Consider the following 20716-nt stretch of genomic DNA (forward strand, 5'->3'; position numbering starts at 1 on the left):
AAGACAATCCTAAGCAAAAAGAACAAAGCTGAAGGCATCACGCTACCTGTCTTCAAACTATACTACAAGGCTACAGTAACCAAAACAGCATGGTACTGTTACCAAAACAGATATATAGACCAATGGAACAGAACAGAGGTCTCAGAAATAACGCCACACATCTACAACCATCTGATCTTTGACAAACCTGACAACAATAAGAAATGGAGAAAGGATTCCCTATTTAATAAATGGTGCTGGGAAAACTGACTAGTCATATGCAGAAAGCTGAAACTGGATCCCTTCCTTACACCTTATGCAAAAATTAATTCAAGATGGATTAAAGACTTAAACATAAGACCTAAAACCATAAAAACCCTAGAAGAGAACCGAGGCAATACCATTCAGGACATAGGCATGGGCAAAGACTTCATGACTACAACACCAAAAGCAATGGCAACAAAAGCCAAAATAGACACATGGGATCTGATTAAACTAAAGAGCTTCTGTACAGCACAAGAAACTATCATCAGAGTGAACAGGCAACCTACAGAATGGGAGAAAATTTTTGCAATCTATCCAACTGACAAAGAGCTAATATCCAGAATCTACAAAGAACTTAAACAAATTTACAAGAAAAAAATAAACAACCCCATCAAAAAGTGGGTGAAGGATATGAACAGACACTTCTCAAAAGAAGACATTTATGTGGCCAATAAGCAGATGAAAAAAAGCTCATCATCACTGGTCATTAGAGAAATGCAAATCAAAACCACAATGAGATACCATCTCACATCAGTTATTATGACAATCATTAAAAAGTCAGGAAACAACAGATGCTGGAGAGGATGTAGAGAAACAGGAATGCTTTTACACTGTTGGTGGGAGTGTAAATTAGGTCAACCATTGTGGAAGACAGTATGGCAATTCCTCAAGGATCTAGAACCAGAAATACCATTTGACCCAGCAATCCCATTACTGGGTATATATCCAAAGGATTATAAATCACTCTACTATAAAGACACATGTACACGTATGTTTATTGTAGTACTGTTCACAATAGCAAAGACTTGTAACCAACTCAAATGCCCATTAATGATAGACTGGATAAAGAAAATGTGGCACATATATACCATGGAATACTATGCAGCCATAAAAAAGGATGAGTTCATATCCTTTGCAAGGACATAGATGACACTGGAAACCATGATTCTCAGCAAACTAACACAAGAATGGAAAACCAAACACTGCATGTTCTCACTCATGAGAATAAGAGGGAGTTTGAACAATGAGAACACATGGACACAGGGAGGGGAACATCACACACTGGGACCTGTCGGGGGCTGGGGGACTAGGCGAGGGATAGCATTCAGAGGAAAACCTAATGTAGGTGATGGGTTGATGGGTGCAGCAAACCACCATGGCACATGTATACCAATGTAACAAACCTGCACATTCTGCACAGGTACCCCAGAACTTAAAGTATAATAATAATAATAATAAATACTGCCAACCAACTTAACCTAATTTATAGAGCAAGTACTCTATCCGACAGCAGAATGCAAATTATTTTCAGGTACACATAGAACATTTATCAAGACAAACCATATTCTGGGCCACAAAACAAGTCTCAATACATTTCAGAGGATTCATGTCATAAAAAGGATATTTTGTGTCCACAATGGAATTACATTCTAAATAAGTAGTAGAAAAATATCTGGAAAATCCCCTAATATCTGTAAACTAAATAACATACTTCTAAATAACCCAGGAGTCAAGGAAGAATTCCAGAGAGAAACTAGAAGGTATTTTGACCCAAATAAAATTGAAAACACAATTGATCAAAGTTTGGGGTTACTGCCAAAGTAGTACTTAGAGGGAAATTTATAGCACTCACTGCCTGTGTCAGAAAAGATGAAAGATCTCAAATCAATGACCTCACCTTCTACCTTAAGAAACTAGAAAAAGGGCATATGAAATTCAAATTAAGGAGAAGAAAGTAAAAAACCAGAGCAGGGAAGACAGGGAGGGAAGAAATACAAAGAGGCAGGAAGACACTTTTGGCAGGTGTTGGATATACTCATCATCTTGATTGTGGTGATAGTTTGACAGGTATGTACATATGTCAAAACTTATCAAAGAGTATACTTTCAATGTGTGCAGTTATATTATATATGTCAATTCTACCTAAATAAAGTTGCTTTGAAAACACAATCCAGATAGAAAAGTGTTATCTTTGTTTTAATTTAGCAGTTTATTTCTTTAAGTATCTATGCAATTTCTTGAGCCTTTTCCCTGCTTAAGAATGATCCACCACAAAAGTGAAGAAGATGACAATGCAGGTGGCTATTTGCCAAATGGATGTAATAAAACCTGACTCTGCTAACTTCACAGGATTCTGTGAAGATCAAAAGTGATAACGAACAGAGCTCATTACAAAGTTAGAACGTGTTATAAAAATGTAAGGGCTTATCTCTCTAGTTTCAGGTTTCCTGGTGAAGTGAATAATAAAACTAACTAGAGCCAAATTTGGAAGAGAATAAAATTTGTCTTTGATATTCTCTCTCCCGGCCCTGATGCCCTCATGCTGTAACTCCCAAAGCCAGGGAAAGCGTAACCAGGGCCTTGTTCTGCCAACTCTTTTTCCTTTTCTTTCTGCTAAACTCGTATCAAGCTTTTGGTCTCTCCTGGAGATCCTACTCTCGATTAAATGACAGGGGGTGCTAAATGAGCAATTCAAATAAGTGAATTTCTTAAAAGCTATTACTTATACGTCATCTTTGTCTCCAATTAGCTTACTATGCCTTAGCACTGGCTAAATTTTACCAATATTAACAAAATTCTTTATTAAGTGGCCCTTACTAGGGCATTTGGAGGTAGATAGCCCCTTAATCAGTTTATCCTTTCAGAGACTGAACCCTTTTTGGAAACTCCTTCTGTTGAATGTACAATGCTACAATTTTCTGCTCTAGTTATTTTATCATAAGCCAGGGATCTATTACATGAGCATTCCTAGAATGCCTATAAATCTCTTCCCTCTCTCCCAACCCATGTGTGCACACCTTTAAAAATAATAAGAAAACAAAGAAGCTCCAATCAGTAACAGCATTGCAATGTTCAATTTCATCCCTTATATATCACATTGGGATTATAATTAAATCATTAAAATGCATTGCTAATCTGTAAATCTGGACTAATTAGTATAAGTGTACTCCGTAATTACTAAGCACAGGGTGTGTGCTTGTGACTTTAATACTTTTGTACTATTAAGCCTGTCTGAATGCTGCTCCCCACATGATGGCTCAGGAGCTTCTAAAGGAGCTTTCCCCAGTTTTGTTCTGTAGACCAGGGCAGTGATATTGGTTTTACTTCAAAAAAGAAAAAAAAAAAAAAAAAAAAACAGAAGCAGGTAATAGGTTCACACAGGTCACTACTAGATCTCCAGTAAGCTCTCTTAACCTGTTTTTGTTTTGTTTTCCACCTGGATCCAGTCTGAGATATTCTAGCTTGTCTTTTGGAATAAAATATAAAATATGGACTTATTGATAGGGTCAGTATTCTGGGATCTTTCTGAGAAAATTATCATAAAAGATAATTTAGTCAGTTGGTCACTTCACTTGCCTAAAGTTCCTTCAATCTTTCATCACCCAAATAATGTTGGGGGATGCTACAGTCACAGGTTTATTGCATTGAGAGTGGATGGATTTTGTTTTCATGCCATTAAATTTCAGTATATCATTATTGTTCTAGGATGTAGCCATTTCTGGACACATCCAAGAATTCTTGACAGACATGCAATGTAAATGTGCACTGCACAGCTCCATTGTGAAGTAAGTGTCCACATCCTCATCAGTTAGCCACGCCTTGCCCTTCTCTTACATTACTCTGTACTGCACACTCTTCTCTGAAGCCATAGGATTTGGTTACAGGTGCTTACTCCCATTCACCAGGGTCCCAATTCACCACCCTCCTCATCCCTGATCACAAAACTGAGTGGGAAGAAAACCATCTCTTCTTTCTTCCTGTCTACCTTTTGTCATCTCCTACATTGGTATTATTCTGTCCTCTCTCTAGGCTCATGGTCTGGCAATGGGCTTTGTGGGAGACAGTAAGGTAACATGGAGGTCCTTACAAATTGGAAATAACTCAATACCTCATCCTGCCCTCTGCCCAAAGGTTACTGGATGGGTAAAGTGAGATTTTAAAACTTGGCTTATTTTCTTCCGAAACATCACCAATAACTAGGGAATCCTCTCAACCACTTCTTCCAAAAGAAAAAATTACAATGAAGGGGGGAAATGGGCTTTGGGAGTAGTACGATGCTAAACACAACCTCTAAATTTAGAAGCAATAGACTTCCCTAAATTCTCCCTAAACTGACTAGCCAATGTGCTCCTTCCTTTCTTATATCTAAAAGGTTCCTTCTAACACTGTTCCTACAAGATCTTTGGGACCAATAAGCACCTTGATTAGTTTTGGGCTGTTATCAGATGTGGTCTCTTCCTATAGCCTTCATTTCCTAAGGTCCTGGGCTTTGGTATGTGGCTGTGACAGTTTTTTAAATATTATTATTGGCCAGGCATGGTGGCTCACGCCTGTAATCCCAGCACTTTGGGAGGCCAAGGCAGGCAGATCACCTGAGCCTAGGAATTTAAGACCAGCCTGGCCAACATGGCAAAACCTGTCCCTACTAAAAATATATTTAAAAAAACAAAATTAGCCAGGCGTGGTGGTGGGCACCTGTAGTCCCAGCTGCTGGGGAGGCTGAGGCAGGAGAATTACTTGAACTCAGGAAATAGAGGCTGCAGTGAGCTGAGATCATGCCACTGCACTCTAGCCTGGGTGACAGAGCGAGACTCCATCTCCAAAAAAAAAAAAAAATATATATATATATATATATATATATATATATATATATGTATGTATATATATATGTATTATTGCTAATCTACAGGGTGGGAGTAGATTCATCCTGGCATTTCCCCCATCCCTTCCATTTATTCAAACAAGTAGCTCTTTGCTTACTCTCAGGAGAGGTGTGTGGCAGAGTAAAAAACGTAACTAGCTGGCAAATCATTCTGGCTTTTAAGTTCCCAAAGCTGAAACACTTAGGAGAAGGGGATTCTCTGGTAAAAACAAAATGTCTTAGCCTGAACTATGAATGGAGACCATTTTCCCCAATTTGGGGGAAGTAAGATAGGAGAGAGGAGTGCTCTCCACCCTACTTCTTGACCCTGCCTGCAGGGCAGCAACAAGATGCCAGCGAGTGAGATCCATGGGTCTGCAGAAAAGAGGAATCCAGAACTCCCAACTTTCTGGTTACAGGTGAGGAAACAGCAAGTCCTTACAAAAGAAAACGCAACACAGACCCCAAATGATGGATGAGAGAATGTTGGCTGAGTGCATACCTACTAAGACCTCATCCTCACTCCTCACCTCCCCTCCGCTGCCTGGAAATCCTCTGTACCTGGACCCTTTTCAGTTCAGAAAGGCTTTGTCATTTCAGGTAGGAATCCACCCTGTCAGTATAAGTTTGTAGTGAATACTCTCTACTAGGACCTCAAAAATGTGGGTATAGTCTTCTGTCTCTTAACTAGATGGACTGCCTATGGGTGTTTTTTTCAGTCCAAAGGACAAGAAGAGACAAATATTCCACATTTCAGACAGGAAGTACCAAAAAAGCAGAGACAAACCACGAGACATAGACAAAATCTGTACATTGCAAGACTTTTTCTAATCTTAATGTGTCAGTTCTTTTTAAATTTCCTATTTGGTATAAAATATTCATTTTTGAATTTTGTTTTTTAAAAATATGTATAATTTATGTTGGAATCTAGTATTGAGTAGCTTTTAAATTCTAAAAGATTAGTGAAAAGCACATTGTTTAAGAAAATAGGAAATGTTTTCAGTTTACCTTAATATTAAAGAATGCAGCTGGACGCAGTGGCTCACGCCTGTAATCCCAGCACTTTGGGAGGCTGAGGCGGGCAGATCACAAGGTCAGGAGTTCGAGACCATCCTGGCCGACATGGTGAAACCCCGTCTCTACTAAAAATGCAAAAATTAGCCAGGCTTGTTGGCGCGTGCCTGTAGTCCCAGCTACTCAGGAGGCTGAGGCAGGAGAATCGGAGGATCACTTGAACCCAGGAGGTGGAGGTTGCAGTGAACCAAGATTGTGCCACTGCACTCCAGCCTAGGTGACAGAGAGAGACTCTGCCTAAAAAAAAGAAAAAAAAAAAAAAAAGCAATGTTGTGCAGTACCTACAGAAAGCAAAATTGGGAACGAGGGCATAATTAATATGACACAAGGATCAGATTTCTGCACTGAAATAAACTACACAAAGCTTTATGTAAATGAAACATAAACCATGGAATCTCAGTAGAAATTGCTATAATTCTAAAAATGTACTCTTTTATAAATTGTAGAAGAAATAGATAATCTGGGAATGTTTCAAATCCACAGAAAAAATCAACTTAAAGCTTCTGGAAAAAGTTTAAAGATGTATTTTTTCAGGAATTACCATATTTTAATATAATCTGGTTCTATTTTCTTACATTTTTAATTGGCTTCTAGCAGTTTGAGTTCATACAGCAATAAAGTATTTATCCAGAAGCCTCCAAGAAACTGAAATTCTATAACGGGAATGTATACAATTAAAAGAAAGATACTGGTACATATATGCAAAGTAAAATCAGAGTGGTGAGCCAGGAATCAAAAGAGGGTTTGGGGGCAAAACCTTCAGAACTTATATTTATAAGTACTGTTTTTTTTAATTATATGGAATTCAAGGTATCATCTTGATTTCCAGCAGGAAAATTAAAGACTATGAATATCACTGCATTAAAATAATACTAATTAGAAAAATCATGTCATAAATTGCAAACTTTGGTTATCAGTACATAGTATGATATATATAGTTTTTAAGGAAGCACTGCAATGTTATGAAAAAGAGAAGAACATATAGCTCAGAAAATAAATCAAGAAGTTAGGAAGTTTTAAGATAAATACAGAATTCAGTAGAGTTCAACTGAATATGTGAAAATGTGAGGTTCTAATGTTACTAGAAATTAAATAATGAGAGTCAGAATTATTCAGTCAAAACTCATATACACGAACCTTGTACCATTATATATGAAACAGAACCTTGAAAACAGCATCTGAATCTTTACTGCCAGAGATATAGGTGTGGAGGCTGACTGGATTTTCATTCATGACCCTGATGGAACATCCTGAACCCTATTTACGTTGTTTTAAGAGTGATTCCATAACCTCAAGAGGTGAAGAAGTCAGTGATTTAGCTCATTCCCCTGGGTTATATTAAACAGAACCTTGAAAACTGAGCATCTGAATCTTTTTATCATCTCCATGTAGAGAGGTAAGGGGACTCTCCCATTTTCTTTAATTCCTACCTCCACCAGGAAAAGCCTTCACTTTCCGAAAACTAATAAATATCAACTACTGGCTGGGCATGGTGGCTCATGCCTGTAATCCCAGCACTTCGGGAGGCCAAGGCGGGTGGATCACCTGAGGTCAGGAGTTCGAGACCAGTCTGGTCAACATGATGAAACCCTGTCTCTACTAAAAATACAAAAATTAGCCAGGCGTGGTGGCACACACCTGTAATCCCAGCTACTCGGGAGGCTGAGGCAGGAGAATTTCTTGAACCCAGGAGGTAGAGGTTGCAGTAAGCTGAGATTGTGCCACCGCACTCCAGCCTGGGTGACAGAGTGAGACTCCCTCTCAAAAAAGAAAAAAAAAGAAATATCAACTACTAAAAGACAAGGCCTTCAAATTGAAAGCAAACAAATAACTGAATGAAAATATCAAATACTTATTTAACCATACAGAATGAGGAGTTATGGATGATTTGGATAAAGAAAGGTGACTGTACATTCTTAGTGGGATGCAGCTAAGAACAAAAAGAACTGTATAGAAAATCTTGAACTTTACTTTGTAGGTTTATCGTTTAATATTATATTGTTATTTTGAAACTATTCTTTTTTTAACCAGATTAAGCAAATAAGTAACTATATTTACTGTGTTCAAAATCAAAACTTTAGGAAGGAATTCTCTACCATAAGAGATAAATGTAAAATAACAATATGAAAAGAGAAAAATCACAAACCTTTTCTAGCTCTGTTCATTGAAATGAGCCAAAAGCAATGATACCCACACAGTGCCCCCTTAGCATTCAGATTCTGTTCTCTGATACTATTCTTTCACTAAAAGGAACCATGACTCCTTCAAACATGAGTGATTCCATGTCTGGGGCAGAAAGGCACAAGGGGAGCTGGGAAAATAGGATTGTACCAGAAAGCAACAAAACTTTCAATGAGTAGTGGCTCATGTTATAAGGAATGGAGCAAAAGTTTTTAAAGTCTTCAGCATTAAAAAGAAAATAATTACTATAGGTGACTGAAATACAGTAAGTCTATGAAAAACCATGCTTCCATAATGATACACAAAAAGAAACCATAACAAATGATTTCAAGAGTAGGTGAATAGAACAGAATGGCCAGGCACGGTGGCTCACGCCTGTAATCCCACCACTTTGGGAGACCGAGGCAGGTGGCTCACCTGAGGTCAGGAGTTCAAGACCAGCCTGGCCGACATGGTGAAACCCCGTCTCTACTAAAAATATAAAAACTAACCAGGCGTGGTGGTGGACGCCTGTAATCCCAGCTACCCGGGAAGCTGAGGCAGGAGAATTTCTTGAACCCAGGAGACAGAGGTTGCAGTTAGCCGACACAGTGCTACTGCACTCCAGCCTCGGCGACAGAGTGAGACTCTGTCTCAATTAAAAAAAAAAAAAAAAAAAAAGAACAGAATGCATTTCTATGGAGTTTTATTTCTCATTCATGAGGCATTATTGATTATTGTATCAATACAAAATATAGAAACTAGTAAATACATCAGTTGAAGGGCATTTACTGATGCCAGGGGAATATCAGAATGGCCAATAAACTGCAATCTCAAGTCAGACAAAGAGAAATGAAATATCTGGAATTCAATTGTATATAAATGTAAGTATCCTTAAGATATGTATGGCCCTAAGAATATGAATCAACAGGAAAGGTATTAACATATCTCAAGAACCCATCAACTTCTACGTTCTTTAGAGTGAGGAGAATTACATTACAATATCATAAGATTTTATCAACTCGGATGGAAACTACAGACTTATTATGTAATGTAATAACATTATCCCAGGGAAATGGGCGAAGTCACTGATCACTTACCTCTTGAGGTTATGGAATCACTCTTAAAACAACATAAATGGGGTTCAGGAGGTCCTATTAGGGTCATCAATGAGAATCCAGTTGGCCTCCACGCCTAAATCTTTGGCAGCAAATATCCTCATTGATTTGGTATGATAATTTTTCCCTAGGTGGGATAACATAGAATTAGGTATAGAGATGTTTAAAAGAAGTAAACTAATGTATTTATATGTTTGTGTTAAGAAGGAAGCTCTGTATATCTAATTATATATTCATGATACATGAGAGATTTCACCTTGTGACAGCCATGTAAATATAATTTGAAATGTGTAATTAATTAACAGTTATGATTTCAAAGTGCAATCTTATTAAATTTTCAGTACTGAAACATCTAAGACCTTTAGGCATGTTATTTTTATAGATTTAATTTTTTACAAGTATTTAGTTCCCAGGCAGATTTGCTTATCAGACCACTAAAATATTAAAAAGGACCACGCTCAAGGTGGGGCAGCTGCTAATGCTGCTTTTTGCACAGATACATGGACTGTCAGCCCTCTATCCTGTCCTCAGGTCCTATCTGCCCCGTCCCCACAATGGGGCTTCAGCAAAAGGAACACTGCTTGGACAGTGTTCACTGCTGACAGTTCCTCAGCAGCCTGCCTTCCCTAGCCTGTTTACCATATCCTGCCAGGAATCTTGTGACCTCTGAGTCCTTCCTCCCATCTTAGTCCAAGCCTCCCCTGATAGGGTACCCATAAGTAAAGGGCGGTAGATGATGGAATAAATAGAAAATACCAAATTTATACTGGGATTTTCCAATATAGCCTCTCTCAGTATATGTCAGCTACTCTTTGTGCTACTTGTAATGCAGGAAAATTGCAACAAATGTGACATGGGACACAACTGGAGTTGAAGGCCCTTTACCTGCAAATTGATTTTATTGACTGTTTGCAGGTAGTGGGATACTCCCATGTCTGAGTAGTAATGTGCCTTTTTTTTTTTTTTTTTTTTCTGGATGGCCCAAGGCTTTCCTCTGCAATAGAAGGATAATGCTATTACTGATTTTTTTTTTTTTTTAATGCTTCAGGAATACATTTTTTTCACTGGAAAATTCCTCTTAATATGAAATCAGACCAAGTCTTCTAGTTTATGGAACAAAATTTTCACCACCTATCTAAAGCTGTGAAAAACAAATTTCAGACACACACTCTTTACCCCCTCAAAACTCTTACAAAGTGGAAGCAGAGGCAAAATGTCTAATATTAAGCAAGGACTAAGTACATTCTGCCATGAAACAGGCCTTAATAAGAGGCCTAAAGCCCTTCAAATTTTGAATGTTTAAAAGAAGTAAACTTCCTGTGGGCTGCAAGTTACTGGACTGTGCACTAAACCTTCATGAGATTGTCCTCTAGCTAGTAGTCCAGCGATTGCCCTCAAATGTTGAAGGATACATTGCAGTCTTAAAGTCAAGAGCTAATGTCTATAGTTCCTTTCAGTATGTGTTCAGGCTACAGACCAACATGGGAATCCACACCAAGATATCCATGTCAGCCAGGGGACTAGGTCTATGCAGGAAATTCCAGAGAACGAACCACCTCAAACTCAGAAGTGCTGGATCCTTCAAAGTTCCCTGGACCCACCTACATACACAGCTGTGTGGACTCCAGACCACCCAACAGAAACATAAACCTAACTGCAAGCTTTTCCCCACCTATGAACCATAGAGCCAAGGATTCAAACCACAACCCCCACCAAAAACAGGGCAAATCTAACTCCTCAGCAAAATCCAGATACAAATTAAGATATTAAAGGCTAGATGAGAACCCTTAGGTTCAAAAGCCCTGTGTCATCTTTAGTCTAGAAGGAATAAGGGAGTCATTTTTGGCACCCATGATTCACTGAGGTAAAGACCACAATGAAGTCTCAATGAAGTGCATGGACAGATAACTCCAGGACTAATTATATGAACTGGGAACCAACTGAGCTAACACCAGCCAAGTCTTCTTAACAGTGCTCACCTTGCTTACTATTGTAGTTTGCCATCATCTACCAGAAAAGTTTCTTTCCTGCATCCCACCATGTTCATCTCCCTGGAATGTTTCTTAAGGTGATGATGAACAAGTGTAACCCTTGGCAAGGCATATTCATAGTCAAGTTCATGTACAGGTAAAAATGTGTGGACTCACAAATCCACAGAGGATGGACTATAAGAGGAAATTAGCTCCTATAATAAAAGACATTGCATGTCAATGATTAGAAGAGAAAAAGTGTCAGCAAAATGAGAGATCCCTAATGTTTCACCAGACAAACACAGTGACCTCCTTTCCTTTTCAAATGAATGTTACCAGTACCACTTTTAAATAACCTTTTGGAGGTTTGTTAACTAATGTCTATTTCTTGCACTTTACTGAATATCACTGGGTTTCACCTTTTCTGGCTGAAGATTACAAAAATACCCATCCCCCACTATCACAAGACAATTCTTGCAACAGGATCTTAGCTTATACTCATGTATAAAAGAGCCTGCAATTTTGACACAAGGATCTAGAGTGTAGTGTGCCCCAGCCTCTAGCTAGTGAATAGTTCTCTACATCTTTGGCATAATACACTTCTTATAAACAGTAAAGAATTAACACTTCTTAAACAGTAAAGAATTAAAAATTCTGAGTCCCCACTCTTTTTTACCACAACAACTTTGAGAAAATTAAGAAAGCTACATTTTATGCACACCTGAGTTTGGGACTGAGATTCATTGCTGCTGCAGGTGCATATGAACAGAATTTCTAAAGTTGGAAGCATGGGGCAATTCCTACTGGCGGCTTCTATGGGAACCAGGCTACCAAGTCTAAAGAAAGCAAGGTGAGAAAGGAGAGCCAAGACAGAAGCCCAAGGGTGTCTGAAAACACAGATGCACACATAGCAAGGCACGGTGCAGGTAGTTAGAATGTAATGTAGGAGGAGCCTGAAAGATTTAATTCCCTGAGCCAATGAATACAGTACATTTTTAGCTGCTTTCCGCAGACCTAAGCAGGGAAGGCCTGAGACTTGGGGTTGCTTTGGACATGCCTTTCAAATATCTGTTTAACATTAACGGGGTGGGAAAACTGATTTTTTATTAATAAAACAGTCATTTAATAATTTACTTTCACTGTGAAGCTATTTTAACAGCATGTTTCCTGCTAGTCTTCATTCATGTTCCCCATTTTTCTTTTGCATATTTTTGAGCCAATTTCCTGAGAGTCACACTAAAGGATTTTAAAGTTTAATTAATAAATCTTTTGCTGCTATTATCAGCACTATGCCATGCATTATTCGGTGTCAAAATTAGGTGTCAAAATTTCAACTGATTTGGACTGTAAAGTGAGTTTGTGGTAGTGTTGTTTGTTTGGTTTTTCTTTTTAATTTTCACTTGAGGATGTTGTCAGTTTTGGAAAGAGCAGAACCAATTTACACGTCACTAGTTCCGTGAAGTCGTGTATGGAAACCTGAATAAACTGGCACGATATTGCTAGTTTATTCCAGTAATGTTTTAGGGCCCATCTAGATTGGCACTGTGGAAAGCCTTCCAGCTGGCTGCCTCTTAATTGGCTCACTGGATGACTGGCCTGGGTGGGGGAAGAATGCTCCGTGAGGTTAAGGGTATTGCTCAGGAGTGGCCACATCTCCCAGATTGGCCTTATGAAAAAAAAAAAAAAAACACTAAATTTTCCGGCATATTTCTGCAGTGGGAGGCAAGTGTCCATGACTGCTCCTGTAACTGGTGCTTGTCTCAGTGGACCACATACTGGAGTTGACAGTGGCATTACCATATGCTCAGCACCTCCCTAAATCTGCATTCTCGCCCCTATACATGTAGTGGTACTTTGTGAGAGGAGGAGATGGAGTCACTCAGGCATGGGAGTGAAGGGCAGGCTTGCCACGGAAGAGAGGAGGGATAGAATGCAGTGGGTGTGCATAGAGGAAGCGGGTTACAGTAGATAGGAGGACTTAGCTCCAAAAGCAAATTCATTCCAACTGATCCATTTAATCTAGGCACTAATTGTAACTTTCACCTGTCCTCTGTCATTTTTCAGTGATACTTTGGCATTCTCAGCAAGGAGAGGGGCATGAGCAGAAGCTGCTGCCTAGTTCCTACTCCCACCCAGCTCCTTAGTGATGATATTGTCTGAATCCCTCCACCCAATTCTTTCACAGCGTGGAAATAATCTCAAGTCTCTAAGGGAAATGAAAATCAGATCACTCTCTGGAAAAGTTCAGGAGTTTTGTATAAAGGCCAGGGAATGGGGCATTAATCCTAGGTGGTTAAATGAACTGTTAAAACAAATTGGGATTTTGGGCTTATTACTGGCCTACACCAAGACACAGTACTTAGTACTTGGGGATAGGAAATATATATATGTGAAAAATGAAACAAGGTCATATGCTAGAAGTTGTAAGAAACTCCCTCATGGATACTTTTGTCTTATGTATGTGGTCCCCAAGACAAATAAAGAAGAGATGATTCTAAAGAGGGAAGGGAGGGTGATTTGAATCTTCTAATTCAGTGTTCTTGACCAGGAATGATCTTATCCCCTTTGGGACATTTGGCAATGTCTAGAGATGTTGTTGGTTGTCACAACTGAGGACTGCCACTGGCACCCAGTGAAGAGGGGCCACTAGCCTTAGCACTCTACAATGCACAGGACAACCCCCACCACAAGGAATTATTTGGCACAAAATGTCAATAGTGTTGAAGCTGACAAACCCTGGACTAGAGCAATGGTTCTCACACTTCAGGGGGCGTGAGAATCACCTACAGGATTTCTTAAAAACAGTGCTGGGGCCGGGCACGGTGGCTCACGCCTGTAATCCCAGCACTTTGGGAGTTTGAGGCGGGCGGATCACCAGGTCAGGAGTTCGAGACCAGCCTGATCAACATGGTGAAACCCTGTCTCTGCTACAAATACAAAAAATTAGCCAAGCATGGTGGTACAGGTCTGTAATCCCAGCTACTCAGGAGGCTGACGCAGGAGAATCACTTGAACATAGGATGTGGAGGTTGCAATGAGCCAAGATCGCGCCACTGCATTCCAGCCTGGGCAACAGAGTGAGACTCCATCAAAAAAAAAAAAAAAAAAAAAGTGCTGGATCCCACTCCACTTTCCAATTCAGTAGATGGGGTGGAGTCAGAATCTGCATTTCTAACAAGTTCCCAGGTGACACTGAGGCTGATGTTCTGAGGAGTATATTTTTGAGAACCCCTGCCCTAGTTCTTCCCCCCAGTTGCCCTTTAAATTATCCCCCTGCTTGAGAATGTGGTTACACCGACCTTAGCCTGGAGCGTTGATGCTATCAACGCTCACAAAGGAGAAAGCAAGAAGCTCCCTTTTAAGCAAGGAGACTTCCCAGAGACTTAATTAAAGTTTGGGAAAGTATCCCAGGAGATGGGGGTGGGAGGGGGTCAATAAAATTGATCCAAATAAATTCTTTGCACATACAAAATAAAACTCACATGCACAAAAAGAAATTTGATCAATAAATTAGTAAATTCAGAGTGAGGAGGGAGTAATTAACAGGCCCATTTAAAGTGCGGAATACATTAAATACAGAATGAGTGACTCCACCGGGACCACTGAAGCAGGAAACACCGATGCGTTTGAGAGGCCTGGAAGATTAGAAACATATTTCAACAAGGAGAAAAGAGGAGAGAGAATGGAGAGCCCAGAATGATGAAGATGCTGGGTGGGGGTGGGGGTGGGGGTGGGGGTGGGGGTGGGGGCGGAGGCGGAGGAGGGATATGTATCAGAGCCTTGGATTTTGAAATCCTACAAAGTTTAACAAAATTGCAGCTTTGCTCTGGTGTATCTCCCGGGCATAGGAAACTTTTAAGTAACCTGCTGCAAGAGCTATTCAAGCCACACCTGGTCCTGAGCAGTTACTATGTCGAGTCTCTTTATATTGGAGTAAACGAAAGATTTAATCCCAATTGGAGCATAGCAAAACCTTATTGAGAACAATCCTAGGGTTATCTTGGACACCTTGCCAATCTACAAGATCCCCTGCCAGAAAAGCTGAGGCAAAGTGGACTCCACTACCAGTTTAAGCCAGAGTGGAGGACCACATAGCCCATGGTTGAGGGAAGTAAAGTTCTGAGGCAATTCACTATTGAAGGCAAATAAAAAGCCGTCCTATATAGACACTCACATACTAAACATTTTCCCCAAAAGGTGGGACATGAAGGAAACCAAATGTATGACTCATGGCAGAGCCATAATTGTATAAATTGCTGCTAAGATAATCCAAGTTACACCTAACTTTTCGGCTCTCAATAAATGTTAGATAGCTTGCTTTGAGCTTGATTTCAGGGTCCAGTTCCCCATTTCACCCCCAAAGGAGTCCTGTTGGCAACTTGGCAATGGAAAGCTAAATTGGATCAGTGGTGAACATGAATCATTATAATAATTCCTTTATATGTGGCGGAGAACAACATCTTGGCCAATAACTGCATCAACAAGAAGCAGAACTCTTCTCTGCCTCTGTCATACCCCCTGAGACTTATATGAAATTTAAGTACTAGTTTATCATATAATGGTGTTCAGTCTAGTTCCACGCATTTCACTCCGGATTTGTGAAGGGCTGGGAGGTGATTTTCGCTTTCAGTGGAGACGTGGTCCCCTGAGACCATTAAGAAGACTCTTTCCAAGCCTCGGGAACATAACTCTGGTATCAAGGGAGGAGCCCACAGTGCAATTCAGAAGACATTAAAGCAGGTGTCTTCAAATATCTCTGAGCCTCATTTTCCTCACAGGTATATTAGGACCCAGCTTAGCCTTAGTGAAGCAGGTGAGAGGTTGCTATGTTTAAAGCTGCTTCCTCTGTTTTTTAATTTCCCTCTGCCATTTTCAATCAGGACTTCCTCATTAGCCGGATGGGAAAGTTTGCAGAGCCAAACCTGCAGCAGATTCCCCCAGGCTTTAGGCATAAAAGCGCCTCCCAGGGTAAGGTGACTTGCCACACATTTGGCTGACACCTGCCTATGAAGAGAGACGTCTGAAACCACTTTCCCAGAGCAGCCCTGAAGCAGTCAAGTCAGTGAAGTCTTTAGCAGGCTTTCTTCCTAGTCAGACACAGATCCCAATGCACAGCCCGAGGATGAATTCCTAGTCCAGTAAGCACTTCCAACCTGCTGGTCAAGCCTTTGCTGTCACGACGTGTGGCTTACATACCTCTCAAAATGTGAGGTCAGTTAAAAGGCATAAAGCTGCAAAGTCCCAGACTCTAAGAGGGAGCAGGCCATGCAGTCTAAACTCCGTTTGGACTACAGCATCCCAGATAAAAAGGCATCCCACCTTGGAACACCTCTACTGGGAGGAAGCTCAGCACCCCACGAGGCAGCCTCTTCCACTATTGAACAGATCTAATAATTAAAAGCCCATCCATTTACCCAGTCTCCATCTGCCTCCCAATGTTTCCTGTGGAGCTGCATGGAATATGTCTGCTGATCCTGCTACCTGATGTTGTTTCCATCGTGTACTGGGTCTTAGCAGTTATACTAGATGGTTTGTGAGGGCATGGACCATGTCTCCTGTTTCTTATGCATCACTATGGTGCTGGTGACCAGCTCTAAAATTACTGGGTAGTGTTCTTAGTTGTGCTCAGTATCTTCACTTGTAATCACTGTTTCTTCCCAACCCCGCCCTGTCAAGCCTGAATTATATTGATTCTAACTTTACCCTTCAGCTCATACCAGGGCACTATCATCCAGGGGTAAAGTTCATGGGCATCCTTGAGAAATGCCCACAGTAATGAAAACAATCTGCTCGAACTCCACATCATTCTTCCAACATACATGTGCATGTGTGCACGCACACACACCATCAGTCTTTGTACCTAGGTGAATGCAAACACAAATGAACTTTAAGGGCATCCTTGAAAGGGAAAACAAATATAAAATACAATATAGAGTCCGAGGAGGGTGACTGTAAAAGAGGAAGTGAGAGCATATTAGACTTCTTGCCTTAGGGTCTTACCAGCACAACCACAGCCAAGCATCTCTCTCCCGGAGCCATTTGTATCTGTGAGTCAGGTAGAAAGTGCAGAAACGTGGATCCCACCCATGGGAGGCAACTTCCGCCTCCCAGGTTCAAGTGATTCTACTGCCTCAGACTCCTGAGTAGCTGGGATGACAGGCATGCACCACCATGCCCGGTTAATTTTTTTAACCAGTAAAATAGTTTGATTTTAAAATAGTCATCAAAGTGAAAATTTCGGCTGGGCATGGTGGCTCAGGTCTGTAATCCCAGCACTTTGAGAGGCCGAGGTGGGCGGATCACGAGGTCAGGAGATGGAGACCATCCTGCCTAACATGGTGAAAACCTGTCTCTACTAAAAAAAAAAATACAAAAAAATTAGCCAGGAGTGGTGGCGGGCGCCTGTAGTCCCAGCTACTCAGGAGGCTGAGGCAGGAGAATGGCGAGAACCCGGAGGCGGCGGAGCTTGCCGTGAGCCAAGACGACGCCACTGCACTCCAACCTGGGCCAAGAGCAAGACTCCATCTCAAGAGAGAAAAAAAAAAGTAAAATTTCCCAAACCTGGGAGTAACAGTCTAGAGCCAGTGTTGGGAGGAGGGGCCAGGCCTCACCCAGAGCCCAGCTTGAGACCCCTGAACCCCACCCTCCCTTCCAGAGGGAGGGAGGAAACAGCTGAGGAGAGCCCTGAGTCGGTCCTCTCCCTCATCCCTGAGGCCAGCTGTGCTGGGCCCCTTGAGGCTAACAGCTCAAGCAGAGGACTGGGGGGAAGGGAAACAGGTAGGAAACAGAAATTAGAGGTTAATAACTCCAATAACATCCACCGCCAAAAAAACAAAATAACTTGACTATGAAAGGACGATGGAAGATGAATACTGATAAACTCTTCAGCTCCCCAGAACAGCCCAGTCTGAGCTTGGTTGGGCTGATTGGAGGAAAGGTCTTGAGACCCAACTGCATGTTACCTCTGGAGAATAAATATTCTAAGAAAAGGGGAAAACCATGAGGCAAGCCTCTGTGGTCAAAGTCAACTCAGCTGACAGGCCTGGTGCGGCCCACTGCCCGACCCCACTCACACAGGGAACAGTTGTGCAGGCCTGGATAGAGAAGAGGTCAAGGGCTTGGACTGGGGACCCTGAGCTGCCAAGGTGTGGGGCCTCCTTGCAGTTCCCATGCAGCAACGGCAGGAAGGCCAGCAGAGGCCCTGGTAGAGCTGGTTGCCCTGCCCCTGGGCCTGGATCAGGCTGTCTTTGCAGTGCAGGTGGTGAACCCCCATTCTTTTGGGGCTGCGCTGGGGGTAGCTGGAGCTGGGGAGTGGCCAGGTCCTGCCCTCAGTGTGGGAAGTGCCAGGACCCTCCTCTGTGACATTGTTAATGAGCAGCAGGCTCTGACGCTCTTCCTCAGGGCTGATGGGCAGGTTCAGCTCTTCTTCCTCCTCTCTGGGAAAGCCAGAGTCAGGTTCCCTGGGAAGCAAAAGCCTACTCTCTTTGGTTCGGGGAGAAGGTGCCTGGACCACCTCATCTCTGTCAGCAGGGCTATGGGCAAAATGGCGCTGCAGCTCAGGGAGGGCGTCACATTCAAAGGCTGTACCCTGAGCCACAGCAGCAGGTGGCGGAGTATGGTCCACAAATGCCCACTGCCAGCTGGCCAGCAGGTCCTCTTCAGAGGTGACAGACCTGGCTGGGGCACTGAGTGTTGGGGGCACTGAGCTGGGCTGGTGGTTGGGTGAGGCCTAGGCTGAGGCAGGGGTGCTGGGCACTGGGCTGGGGTAGGCCCACTCACTCCCCTCCTCCACCAAGCTCAGTGAAATGGCCTGGCGGGTAACGTAAGTGCAGTTGGGCAGGGGGCTGTTGCAGGGGATCCAAACCTTATCCTTGGAGAGCTCTATTACCCTGCAGCCAGGATACAGTGGGTGTGGTGGAGATGGGGTGGGGTAGGAGCTCAGCTTCTCAAAGGCTGGCAGGGGCAGCTCTTCCTCCGGGAAGCCCCCAGCAGTACCCAGAGAGTGGCACTCCCCATTGGGTTGGGGGGTGGGGCTGCCAGGAGCCGGGGTACTGGCTGGATTACCTGGGGCACCCTCACTGATGTCCACATGCACAAAGACATCTTCAGCCACGGGGCACCCAGCGCTGCTTGACTGGGCTGAATTCAGCAGTAGAGACTCGGGATTCTGTAACACTCGGGCAATGACCAAAGTAGGCACCACAGCTGCTGGGGCTAGGCTGGGAGCAGGACCCGGGCTGGCGGCCTCTTGACCACTACGCAGATGTTTCCGAACCACATCCTGTAGCTCACAGGGCAGATGGGAGAACTCATAGTTTTGGAAGTGGGACTTGTTGCACTTGAGGAGCTGCACAGCCAGGCTGCAGTCCCCCTGGTACCGCTCGTTGACCTCCTCCAGCTTGTTGACAGTGTTCTTGGCATCCAAGCAGCTTGTTGGTCAGTTCCACGATCTCCCAGTTCAGCGTCTGCCTATCCATCTCAGCCTTCTTGATCAGTGTGTGCAGCTTGTCCTCCAACTCCTGGTTGGTCTGCTGGGAAGCCATGTAGCTGTTCGACAGCCTGCAGAACTTATCCTTAAACTTGTCCAGCTCCTCGTGGCTCTGGTCCAGCTCCAGCTCCAGGCAGTCCTGCCCAATTTCCAGCTCACATTCCAGCACCTCAGTGCATCACGTGGCCGAGGCCAGGCGCTGACGAAGCTCTTCATTATCCTCTTGCGAGAGCTTCATGCTTTCCAAGTCAGTCAGTGACTCCTCCTGCTCAAACCCGGATCCGGGAATTTCCAGTCGCAGCTCCCGATGCTCTGGTGGTGTCTTAGGGTAGGGCTTCTTAGCAGGGGCTGCACTGGTCATTTTGGGAGGTGACACCTCCTCCACCTGCATCTGTTTGTCGGCAGCTCTTTCTTTTCCACTGTCCGGGAGTTAGCCCCCAGCTCTCCGCATCCCACGGCCCCTCCACTTCCTTTAGCCAACAGCTCCTTCTACTGTTGCCAGCTGCGTTCAGGCCGCCATCTTGCTATGGGGCAGGCCGGGTAGTGGCCAGGGCTGTGGGAATCCCCACGCACTTGGCGCCTCGCGTCATCGGGGGCGGGGCCCCTTTGTAATTGTTAAACATATGTATGTTTTGTCTCCTCCTGTAGACTGCAGTCACCTTAAAAGCAGGGACTGTGATGGTTATACTTCTGCATTTACTTCAAGGCCTGGCATAAAAAGGAGCACACAGCCAGGGCTTAATTAAATAAACGTTTGGTTTAGAAACATCTAGAACTGAAGACTAGCAGTGAGTCAGGTAGACAGCTTAACCTAAGATCCTTGCATTATTAAGAGTTTTTTGAAACACTAATTGCAAAGCATGCATCATCATAGTGTGATGGAACCCCCTTGGCAAAAGATGCCCAAATCCTCTCTTTTTGCAAACCCAAGACACACAACCTGTTGCTCAGTATGCTGTTTTTCACACACAAAGTTCCATCTGGGCACATCCTGGTGGTCCCTTGTCAGTGTGGCCCCTGT

General features: G+C 42.7%; 1 pseudogene; it reads right to left on the reverse strand.

Moving 5' to 3' along the window:
- Positions 1-18443: 18443 nt before the first annotated feature.
- Positions 18444-20056, reverse strand: LOC104675066 (annotated as a pseudogene).
- Positions 20057-20716: the final 660 nt, after the last annotated feature.

Source organism: Rhinopithecus roxellana, chromosome 7 (assembly GCF_007565055.1).
Source record: "Rhinopithecus roxellana isolate Shanxi Qingling chromosome 7, ASM756505v1, whole genome shotgun sequence".
In the NCBI taxonomy this organism is placed as follows: Eukaryota; Metazoa; Chordata; class Mammalia; order Primates; family Cercopithecidae; genus Rhinopithecus; species Rhinopithecus roxellana.